Source organism: Pipistrellus hanaki (assembly GCF_964339955.1).
Source record: "Pipistrellus hanaki genome assembly, chromosome: 5".
In the NCBI taxonomy this organism is placed as follows: domain Eukaryota; kingdom Metazoa; phylum Chordata; class Mammalia; order Chiroptera; family Vespertilionidae; genus Pipistrellus; species Pipistrellus hanaki.
In genome coordinates, this window is record NC_140507.1 from 90,479,716 (window position 1) to 90,492,565 (window position 12,850).

A 12,850-nucleotide genomic window follows, 5' to 3' on the forward strand; every position below is an offset into this window, starting at 1 on the left:
TAGATTTTAAAATTTATTCGTAAAAGTTTATTAATTAAAAAAACAACAACAACAAAAAAAAAGGAGATTGAAAAACCTGATGAACAATAATAGCGGTTCATTGTAGTAGAGTTGGTGATATGGGAGGGGAGTGGACTGACTGTTCTCAGGGAAAGGGAGGGAGGAAGAGACTGAACATAAACTGTGCACCTATGGATGAGGACAATGGGGGATGGGGAGCGGGCGGAGGGTGGGGTGGGAACCTGGTGGAGGGGGGAAGAAATGAGGAACCTTTGTAATAATATGAACAATAAAGATTGATTTAAAAAATAAATAAATAAATTTTTTTAAAAAGAAAAGAAAATGCAAATGGAGAAGCCCAACTGGTTTGGCTCAGTGGATAGAGCATAGGCCTGCAAACTGAAGGGTCCCAGGTTCGATTCCGGTCAAGGGCATGTACCTTGGTTGCAGGCACATCCCCAGTAGGGAGTGTGCAGGAGGCAGCTGATCGATGTTTCTCTCTCATTGATGATTCTAACTCTCTATCCCTCTCCCTTCCTCTCTGTAAATCAATAAAATATATTTAAAAAAGAAAATGCAAATGGAGAAATAAATGGCGGCCAAATATGCAAATCTGTTGTGCAACTTGTCCCAGGGCCAGAGTGGAAATACAACTGAATTGGAGAACGTTCACCTGGAATTACCAACAGAGGTTCAGCTGAGGAGGAGAATTATGTCAAGGGAGGACAGAAAACACTTGGAAACTGGTAGGAAGGGTGAGGTCAAGGAGCTGACCCAGGTACCAGGGGTGGCAGCCAGCAGACCAAGAGAGCAGGTAGCGCTGGGCTACAGGAGGGTCTGTTCCCTCGGAACACAGAGGCCCAAACCCAGGCTGGGCTCCTCAGCACGAAGCACCAGAGCGGAGGCCCTTGGCCCATGTAACATCCAGAGGTGAAAGGTGGCAGGGCTGGCCAGCTGAATCTGGAGCCGAGAGACTGATGGTGAGAAAGTGTGTGTGTGTGTGTGTGTGTGTTGTTTGCTTTGCCCAGAGCACAGGAATTTTCATTTGTAACCACTCCCCTGAAGCTTTGGTGTAGGGAGGGAAACGTAAACTTGAGGTGCCTAAGGAGAGGCTGGAAGAGAAAAAAGAGAAAAATTGAGTACTGAAAAAGAAAATAATTGAGTAGAAAATTCACGGGAAGCATTGTGGGGAGACTTGGCAAAACAGAAGCCAGGAGCATTTGGTAGGCCCCCAAACCAAAATGGCCATTTTTCCTGAGAGCCACCGGGCAGGTAAAGAAAAAGAAAACCTGCCCTAGGTGATACAGCCCACCCTTCCCGTGCCCTACATGCCACACCCTGCGTTTTGAGCTTTTTAGAGGAAACAAAGGCAGAGGCCAAGCTTATGGATTTGAACAGCATCCAGGATTCCTCCCTGACTGGACTGGGGAAGGGGCCATCCGCCCCACTGTCCTGGGAACCAGACTCCCCACCCGGGAGAGCCGATGGAAACTCCAGGTTCCCAGCCAACCCATTTTTCTCCTTACAAGGATGTCTGTCCAGCCGAGGGCAGAGTAATATTCTGGGCCACTTGCTGAGGAGTAGCCCTGGGGCAGGGAAACACACCAACCACATTCCCTGAAACCTGAAGAGCACCTTCTCTACCTAAAGCTCTTTCAGAATCAGATTGTGAGTGATTAAGATTGTCAGCTGGCTAGCAGACCAAGGCAGGCGGAGGTGGAGCCTGGAGAACCAGGGGAAGTTTGCTGACCCTGCCCAGGGCCCCACACTGCTAACAAACCTGCTTTGGAGGACAGATTGGCCCCTCCCGCTCACAGCCAAGTCCTGTGGAGACAGACACGAACGGTGGATCAGTGGATCGCTTGGAGCTTCAAGCAGGTTGATGAAAGCCAAAGGACAGTGCCTGACAGTGGTTAGCACCTCAGTACCCCACAGGAAGTCCAGAATTGGCAGACAGCAGAAGGGTGGGGTCCAAAGCAAGCTCCTACGGGACACTAAACTCGGCTGAAACAAGTCTTCACTTTTTAAAAAACGTTTTTCTCCCTTTTTTCTTTTCTCTTTTCCTCCCTCCCTTTTATTTTTCTCTTTCCTTCCAGTGTTTCCATTTTTAAGTTTATTTTCTTTATCTGTCTGCTTTAATAATTTGTTATTATTCTACTCTCTGTTGTTTCATTTATATATCTAATTTTCCTCTTCCCCTTTTCTACTAATTATTTTCTTTTTCAGTACTAAATTTTTTCTCTCTTTTTCTCCTGCTTTCTTGTAATTTTTAATTTTATTTTAGGTCTATCCACTTTCTCCTCTATTTTCTTTTTCAATTTGTTTTCTTGTCTTTTCATTTCTTTTCTCTCTATTTTGTATCATTTTCCTCCTATATTCCTATAATTCTTCATTCTTATTTCTTTTATTTCAGCTCTGCATCTACATAACCCCCCCCCCTTTTCTTATTTTTGTTTGTTTGTTTCATTGCTTTGTTTTGCTTTCTTTTTCTCTCCACATGCACATGAAGATTGAAATTATATTAAGGATCTTCACAGATCATGATAAAAAAAAACACTCAGAAATACTCAAACACATGGAGGATAAATAGCATATTTAACAATGAATTGGTTACCAAAGGGATCAAAAAAGAAATAAAAAACATCCTGGGAACAAATTAAAATGAACACACAGCATTCCAAAATATATGGAACACAGTGAAAGCACTTCTGAGAGGAAAGTTCATAGTACTATAGGCCTGCCTCAAAAAACAAGAAAAACTTATAATAAGTTATCTAAGCCTACAATTTAAATAATTAGAAAGAGATCAACAACAAAAAAGCCCAGAGTAAATAGAAGGAAGGAAATAATAAAGATCAGAGCAGAGCAGAAATAAATGACATAAAGACAAAAAAAAATATATAAGATCAATGAAACAAAGAGTTGGTTCTTTGAAAGGATAAACAAGATTGATGAGCCTAGCCAGACTTATCAAGAAACTAAGAGAGCAAACATATGAACCTAACCAGTGGTCAAGGGCAATAGTGGGGTGGGGCATGAGTGGGGAGGGATGGGGGATTGGAATGGGGGGTTGAAGACAAATATGTGATACCTTAATCAATAAAGAAATTTTAAAAAAAAGAAAGAAAGAGAGAAGACCCAAATAAACAAAATCAGAAATGAAGGAGGTGAAGTTACAACTGATTCCACAGAAATACAAAGGATCATTAAAAAAAAAAATACTATGAAATACTTTATTTCAACAAATGGAAAAACGTGGATAAAATGAACATATTCCTAGAAATATACAATCTTCCAAAACTCAATTAGGAAGAATCAGAAAACCTGAATAACTACTGGTAAAAGTGAAGCAATAATAATAATAATAAAACAACAACTACCAGCAAACAAAACCCTCATCTAGATGGTTTCACAGGGGAGTTTTATCAAATATTAAAACAAACAAACAAACAATAAACCTAACACCCATCCTCCTCAAACAATTCCAAAAAATTCAAGCGGAAGAAATACTTCCAAGCACGTTCTATGAGGCTAGCATTACCTTAATTACAAAACCAGATAAAACACTGCAAAGAAAGAAAACTCCAGGCTAATATTTGTAATGAACACAGACGCTAAAATATACAACAAAATATTAGCAATCGGATCCAGCAATATATTAAAAAGATCATACACCATGGCCAGGTGGGACTTATTCTGGGGATATAAGGCTGGTACAATATTTGCAAATCAATAAATGTAATACAGAACATAAACAGATGGCAAGACAAAAATCACATGATCATAGCAATTGATGCAGAAAATGCATTAGACAAAAGCCAAACCCCATTTTTTGATGAAAACTCTCAACAAAGTGGGAATAGATGGATTGTACTTCAACAAAACAAAGGTCATTTATGACAAACCTACAGCCAACATCATACTCAATGGGCTAAAACTAAAACCATTCCCCCTAAGAACAGGAACAAGACAGGGTGTCCTCTTTCACCACTCTTGTTCAACATACTCCTGGAAGTTCTAGCCATAGCGATCAGATAAGAAGAAAAAATAAAAGGCATCCAAATTGGAAAGGAGGAAGTAAAACTCATTATTTTCAAATGACATGATACTATGCAAAGTAAACTCTAAAGACTCTATAAAAAAAAAAAAAACTACTAAATTTAATAAATGAATTTGTAAACATAGCAGGATACAAAATTAACATCCAGAAATCGATGACATTTTTTATATGCCAATAATTACCAGAAAGAGAAACAAAAGACAATCCCATTTACCATTGCAACAAAAAAAGATACTTGGGAATAAACTTAACTGAGGAAGTAAAAGATCTGTACTTGGAAAACTACAGGACATTGGAAAAAGAGATAGAGAAAGATATAAACTAGTGGAAGAATATACAGTGTTCACTGATTGGTAGAATAAACATCATTAACATTTCCATATTACCGAAGGCAATTTATAGATTCAATGCAATCCCTAATAAAATACCAGTGGCATATTTCACAGGTCTAGACCAAACACTCCAAAATTTTATATGGAGCCAAAAAGAGACCCCAAAACAGCTGTAGCAATCTTGAAAAAGAAGAACAAAATTGGAGGAATCAAATCATCAGATATGAAGTTATATTACAAAGTCATTGTAATTAAAACTGTGTGGTGGCATAAGAACTGTCATATAGATCGATGGAATAGTACAGAGACCCCAGAAATCGACCCAAGCCACTATGTTCAATTAATATTTGACGAAGGAGGTAAAAGCATACAATGGAGTCAAGAGTCTCTTCAATAAATGGTGTTACGGTAGAAAAATTGAACAGATACATGCGAAGGAAGGAAGGAAGGAAAGAAGGAAGGAAGGAAGGAAGGAAGGAAGGAAGGAAGGAAGGAAGGAAGGAAGGAAGGAAGGAAGGAAGGAACTAGACCACCAACTTACACCATACACAAGAATAACTCAAAATGGATAGAAGACTTAAAAGTAAGGCACAAAGCCATAAAATCCTAGAAGAAACCATAGGCACCAAAATCTCAGACATTTCTCATAGCAATATGTTTACAGATACCTGTTCTAGGGCAAACGAAACCAAGGAGAAAATAAACAAATGGAACTACATCAAAATAAAAAAGCTTCTGCACAGAAAAAGAAACCATCAACAAAATGGAAAGGGAGCCCACTGTATGGGAGAACATATTTAGCAATGATACATCTGATAAAGGGCTAATATCCAAGATATACACTGAGTGGCCAGATTATTATGACCAGCTGACCTTTGTAGGCAAATTAGCTGTATGTACACTGCATCGTATGGGATATGGAAGTCGAAGGCCTGTTCAAACATCTTTGCTCTCTGCAGTTACCAAGGTAAAACGTCTCCAATTCCCACAGGAACACAAGGACTGGACAGTCGAACATTGGAAAAAAGTCATGTGGTCCGATGAATCATGTTTCCAGTTGCATCATGCAGATGGCAGAGTGAGAATTTGGCAGAAACAGCATGAAAGCATGCACCCCACACGCATGACTACAACCCTTCAAGCTGGTGCGGCAGTGTTATGGTTTGGGGCATATTTTCCTGGCATGATTTGGGCCCTTTAATTCATGTGGAACAACGTCTGAATAGCACAACATACTTAAGTATCGTTGCTGATTAAGTTCATCCTATAATGTTGATGGCGTATCCCAATGGAGATGGCTTCTTCCAACAAGACAATGCGCCATGCCATGGTGCTTGTATTATGCAGGAGTGGTTTCAAGAACATGAGGGAGACTCTACCTTGCTTAGGTGGCCCCCACAATCACCAGATCTCAATCCAATTGAGCATTTGTGGGACGAAATTAAAAGAGCCATCAGGCAGCAGGTTCCACAACCATCAGATCTCACAGAACTGGACAGTGCTATTCTTCATGGTGTCAGATTCCTCGAATCACCTTTCAACATCTCGTGGAGTCAATGCCAAGAAGAATCGCTGCAGTATTAAAGGCAAAAAGTGGCCCAATGAAGTACTGATGGGGCAGTCATAACAATCTGGCCACTCGGTATATACAGAACTGATACACCTTAACAAAAGGAAGACAAACAATCCAATTGAAAAATGGACAAAGGCCCTAAATGTACACTTCTCCAAAGGGGACATACTGAAAGCCAAGAGACATATGAAAAAATGCTCAAAGTCACTGATCATCAGAGAGATGCAAATTAAAATGACAATGAGGTATCACCTCATACCTGTCGGAATGGCTCCCATCAACAAATCAACAAATGACAAGTGCTGGCGAGAATATGTAGAAAAAGGTGCCGTAGGGCACTGCTGGTGGGAATGCAGGCTGGTGCAGCCATTATAGAAAACAGTATGGAGCTTCCTCAAAAAATTAAATATGGAATTCCCATTTAACCCAGTGATCCCACTTCTGGGAATATATCCTAAGAAACCTGAAATACTCATCAAAAAGAATATATGCACCCCTATGTTCATAGCAGCACAAATTTACAAAAGCTAAGATTTGGAAACAGCCTAAGTGCCCATCAGCAGATGAGTGAACAAAAAAGCCATGGTCCATTTACAAAATGAAATACTACACAGCAATAAAAAAAGAACTCTTACCACTTGCAACAGTATGGATGGACCTGGAGAGTATTATGCTAATCAATATAAGCCAGTCAGAGAAAGATAAATATTACATGATCTCATTCATATGTGGAATATAATGAACAAAATCAACTGATGCATAAAAATAAACCCATAGTCATGTAGTATGTAGAACAGACTGATGAACCACAGAGGGAAGGGAGGGGAGGGTGGGTGGGAAGAGATCAACCAGTGAACTTGTATGCATATATGCTCAAACCAAGGACACAGACATGGGGTGGTGAGGAAGGAAGCTTGAAAAGGTCAATGCAGGGGGCGGGGGGAGAAGGGGGACTTATGGAATACTTTGAACAATAAAGATTCAAAAAATATACAGACTCAGTTGAGTGCAGGAAAAAAGCCTTCTCTACCTGATGGTGGTATACATTATGGAACAGAGCTGATCAGATACCTCAGGCACCTGCTCAGCAGAGGGAGACAACATCTGGTTCTGCACAGTCATCACCCTATCTGTGCCCCTTCATTTAAAGCCCGAGGGACAAGGAAGGAAGGGGGCCCTGAGAAGAGTCATGAGATATAAAAACGTCAACAAATTACAGAGTAGGCTCTTTAGGAGTTAGACACAATGCTTGGTTTTACTGCTGTTCACATCCAGACACTGTGAGACTAGGCTCCACCCCAAGAAATTTGAATTTAATAGATTTTCAGGTGAATGCAGTCATCACACTTAAAATAATATTCTCAAGTGTTTCCAGTAAAGATTTCTCCTCTCTATGAATAAATATTCACAGATGGTTGTTTATATTAAGTGTTAGAGAGCTGTCATATCAGTACAACCAAATATTTTGTTAACTCAGCCATCAAGTTCCAGGTAAACAACATTATCTTGCCCTGTAGTTGTACAGTACTTTTTTATTAAAAATTTTAATGTTGATACAATTGCAGATGTCACCCTATTCCATACCCTTTGCCTGCTTCCACCCATCTCTACACCCCCCTCCCTTAGCCTTCACCTAACTATTGTCTGTATCCATGGGCTGTACTTATATAGTATGTTCTTTAGCTAATCCCTTCACCTTCTTCAGCCAGTCACCCCCACACGCCTCCCCTTAGGCCTGGGCCAGTCTGCACCTTGTATCCGTGCTTCTGGTTCCATCTTGTTTTGTTAATTAGATTCATTTTGTTAAATAGATCCCACATATTAGTGAGATCATATGGTACTTGTTTTTCTCTGACTGGCTAATTTCACTTAGCATGATACTCTCCAGGTCCATTGCATCCATGCTGTTGCAAAGGGTAAAAGCTCTTCCTCCTCCTCCTCCTCTTTTTTTTTTTTTCTTCTTCTTCTTCTCCTTCTTCCTCTTCTTTCTTTCTTTCTTTCTTTCTTTCTTTCTTTCTTTCTTTCTTTCTTTCTTTCTTTCTTTCCTCCTCGTCCTCCTTTTCTTCTTCTTCTTCTTCTTCTCCTCCTTCTCCTTCTCTCCTCTTCCCCCTTCCTCTCCCCCTTCCCCTCCTCCTTCTCCTCCTCCTCCTCCTCCTCCTCCTCTTCCTCCTCCTTCTCCTTCTCTTTCTCCTCTTTCCTCCATAGCCATGTAGTATTCCATTGTGTAAATGTACCATTGCTTTCTTAACTCATCTGCTGATGGGCACATGAGCTGTTTCCAGATCTTGGCCATTGTCAATAATATTGCTATAAACATAGTGATCCATATTTTTTTTCCTGATTGGCATCTCATGATTTTTATGATATATAACCAGAAGTGGGATCGCTGAGTCAAAAGACAGTTCCATTTTTAATGTTTTGAGGAAATTTCATACTCTTTTCCGTAGTGGCTGCACCAGTCTGCATTCCCACCAGCAGTGCACAAGGGTTCCCTTTTCTCCACATCCTCACCAGCACTTGTTGTTTGTTGACGTATTGATAGTGGGAATCTTACCCGTGTGAGGTGATACCTCATTGTTGTTTTAATTTGCACATCTCTCTGATGTTAGTGATATTGAGCATTTTTTCATGTCTATTGGCCAGCTGTATGTCCTCTTTGGAGAAGTGTCTATTCAGGTCCTCTGCACATTTTTTAAGATATGTTTTTATTTATTTAGAGAGAGAAGAAAGGAGAGAGAGAGAGAGAGAGAGAGAGAGAGAGAGAGAGAGAGAGAGAGAGAGAGAGAGAGAAATGTCAATGGGAGAGAAACATCAACATCTATCGGCTGCCTCCTGCACACCTCCTACTGGTGATCCAGGCCACAACCAGGGCATGTGCCCTGATGGGGAATTAAACCTATGACTTCTTAGAGTATGGGTGGGTGCTCAGCCACTAGGCCACACCAGCCAGCTTCACATTTTTAAATTGGATTATTTGTCTTCCTGATGTTGAGTTGTGTAAGTTACTTTGGAAAGTAACCTCTTATTAGATGTATCATTGGCAAATGTGTTCTCCCATCTTGTTGATGGTTACTTTTGCTGTGCAGAAGCTTTTTAGCTTGATGTAGTCCCTTTTGTTTATCTTTTCCTGAGTCTCCCCTGCCGGTGGAGACATATAGGCAAAAATATTGCTGCGAGAGATGTCTGAGATTTTACTGCTTATGTTTTCTACAAGGATTTTTATGGTTTTGTGACTTACATTGAAATCTTTTATCCATTTTGAGTTTGTTCCTGTGTATTCATCAGATTCTTGCCTAAATCCCTTATTCTCCAGTCACATAGTGCACCCAAGAGAAAGGAAGGGAACACCTTTGGGGACATGTTCCTTCCAGTGTGTGAAAAGCTAATCATTCTGAAGTTTCCATACCTTCTCTGTATGGCCCATGGATTTCTTCCTAATTGTATGTCAGGAGGCTTATGAAGATAATAACAAATTACCCGCTATTTTAAAGAATGCAGCTGTCTTGAAAAGAGTAAATTGTTGATTTCTAGATGGGTGATTTATCATCTGTGGCTAGTTGTCTCAATTACCTCACTAGCTTTATTCAGTTACTTGATTGTAGGATTTTTTTAAATTACTTTATTGATTAAGGTATCACATATTTGTCATCATCCCCCCCCCCATTCCCATCCCAAACCCCTCCCCATGCATGTTTCCACCCTCCTGTTGTCCATGATCACTGGTTAGGCTCATATGCATGCACACAAATCCTTTGGTTGATCTCTCTCCCTTATCCCCACCCTCCCCTACCTTTCCGCTGAGGTCCAACAGCCTGATCGATGTTGTTCTTGTCCATTAGCCTATGTTGTTCATCATTTCCCCTAGATGAGTGAGCTCACGTGATACTAGAAATACACTTATAAGAACCGAAAACGAGTCAAGCAATAGTGGTTATAATGAGCCGAAACTGGTTTGGCTCAGCGGTAGAGCATCGGTCTGCGGACTGAAAGGTCCCGGGTTTGATTTCGGTCAAGGGCATGTACGTTGGTTGTGGGCACATCCCCGGTAGGGGGTGTGCAAGAGGCAGCTGGTCGATGTTTCTCTCTCATCGACATTTCTAGCTCTCTATCTCTCTCCCTTTCTCTCTGTAAAAAATCAATAAAATATATTTTAAAAGTAGTGGTTATAATGAGAGGCAAATGAATCAGTCTATAGTGAGTTTCTTTCTGGGCCAAGAGTTCTTTTGAGTCCCGATTTCTATGTCACACAGTTCCTTATGTGTACATGTCAGCAATGATATTTCAGTTCTGGATGGTGGGCAAATGGTGGTGATGCAGGTCCGACCCTCTCTGGTTTGTAGGATGGTTTTAAGTGATAAAAAACAAACAAACAAACAAACAAAAAAACTCACCATCTTGGCCAAATTTGACCTTGGACATAAAGGAATTCTAAAAAAAAAATAAAAAAATAAAAAATAAAAAAAATAAAAATACACTACCATCCATCACAAGGGACATTGCATTTGCTAATGTATTTCAGAACCTATACTGGCCCCTTACCCCATGCAGGCCCAGAGTGAAGCAAGTTTGGAATACAAGTATGAACAGGATATATTCCTGTCTTTGAATTTATTAAGTTACTTAAAAGAAAATGTCGGTGTAAATCGCTCTTCACCTATGGCATTACCACATAAACCTGTCCGTGCTAACATGCTCAGTGCTGACTGAAGCTCCTGTGCACCAGCAGGCGGGCACGGCTCCCGCCACGCCCAGCAGAGTCCCAGAGACCCTGGTTCCACACAGGCAGGAGGAGGCTTCTCTGCCTCTCTGCCCTCTGGCCTCCTCCCAGGGACACCAGAGGTGCCTGGGTGCAGGCCCCCTCGCCCAGCCAGGAAAGCTGAAGCTGTGAGAGCGGATGGCAGTCCACCCCAGCTCAAGGAATCAACACAGTCTCTGGGGAAAGAAACAGCCCAAAGCCAGGGTGCACCTGCTTAATTGAAAAGCAGCACAGATCCTTTTAAAGATCACGCACAGGAAGGAAAGCCTGTGTCGCTGGCTGCTGCTTTTGAGGATATTTTGAGGTTTGCGCTGGCTGCTCTGTGTTTTGTTCTCCATTGTGGAGTGAGCTGCGCTTGGGCTAGAAGAGTATGAATCCCTAAACTTAGGGCCATGGACAAAAGGACTCAAGCCAGGGATGCCCCGTGGAAATGGTTTCAGGAGCCCCAAGTCACGGTGACAAAGACATTAACAAGAGAGAGCAGCAAGGCAGGTCAGAGGACGGAGGAGCCCGTATCCCGTATAGGCCCAGAAGGTGGAACACCGGTGGAGAAGGGGATGTCACAGCGGGGGGGGGGGGGGGGGTGATAGTGGTGGCGGGGGTGGCTATGCAAGCTGCAGGTGAGTCAGGGGATGGAGTCAGAGTGAGGATCAGGGAGGGGTGCACCAAATGTGGCTGCACCAGCACAAATGCAGAGATGTTTTATTCATTCTGAAGAATGAGCATAAGAAATTAAAAGTTTAAATTAGACCAACCCTACTAAACAAGAAACTTCCCCTGTGGCCCTTCACATGGCGTGAGTAAAAACATGACATTGAGCCCACAGCTTGCCTGCAGAGACGGGAGATAAGGGAAATTTGTTTCCTAAGAACAGCGGCTCAGACCTCAGTCCTTATCTGCCAACGCTGAAGACAGGACAGAGCCCAGTGATCCTGGAGCTGACCCAGGAGACATGCCATCTGGGGTCAGCTCACCCCTCCTCTCTCCCCTCCTGAAAGCCACCGTGACCCCCTCAGCAGAGCCAGCTACCTCCTCTTACTTCTTAGACTCCAGGCCATCTGCATTCATGAGATCTGTGCTATCAGGTAGTCCATACATGTGAGCAAATAAGTTGCTTTGTTATGTCTCCAAATAAGAGAGAAACAGGCTCTAGTATCTCCCAGAATCCTATCTAATAAAAGAGTAATATGCAAAGTGACCATCACTCCAACACACAAGATGGCTGCCCCCACGTGGTCAAAGATGGCTGCCACAAGATGACTTTCAGGGGAGGGCAGTTAGGGGCAATCAGGCTGGCAGGGGAGCAGTTAGGCATCAATCAGGCTGGCAGGAGAATGGATAGGGGGTGATCAGGCTAGCAGGCAGAAGCGGTTAGGGGCAATCAGAAAGGCAGGCAGGCAAGCAGTTGGGAGCCAGCAGTCCTGGATTGTGAGAGGGATGTCCGATTGGAGAGGGTGCAGGCTGGGTTGAGGGTCACACACTCCTGCCCTGTGCATGAATTTTGTCACAGTAATAAAAAGCATGACCCTATATGTAAAATGCAGCAAAATATGGATCTCACATTTTATATCATATGGTCACCTTTGAAATTCTCTCTTTCATTAGCTTCTAGGATAAACTGTACTGATTCTGTTTGTCTATTTATTCACCTACTATTTATTGGGTGTACATATGTGCCAGTTACTCCTCAAGGTACTGGGGATATAGCATTGGACCAAATAGAAGAAAAAAAACAAAACAAAACAAAACACACAAAACATCCCTTTGTCCTCATGTAGCTTACATTCTGTCTCACTATTCTTTCACTCCTTTTGCTACATGTTTTCTCTCTCTCTCTCTCTCTCTCTCTCTCTCTCTCTCTCTCTCTCTCTCTCAGTTAAATATGCATATTACATGCCAGGACTTGTGTCAAATGTGTGATATCTATTAACTCATTGGATCCTGAGTGGCACTAGCACTGTCCTCGCATGTTAGAGGAAGTGGGCATGGGAAGTTGACACAGCTCCCCTAAAGCCCCTCAGCTAGCAGGTCTGCAGCCCAGGGTCAGGGTACATGTTCTGTCATGGAGCCCTCTGAACCTCTGCTTTCTTTTCTAACATCAGGGTTAGCTCAGACCTGTCTGTGTCTGT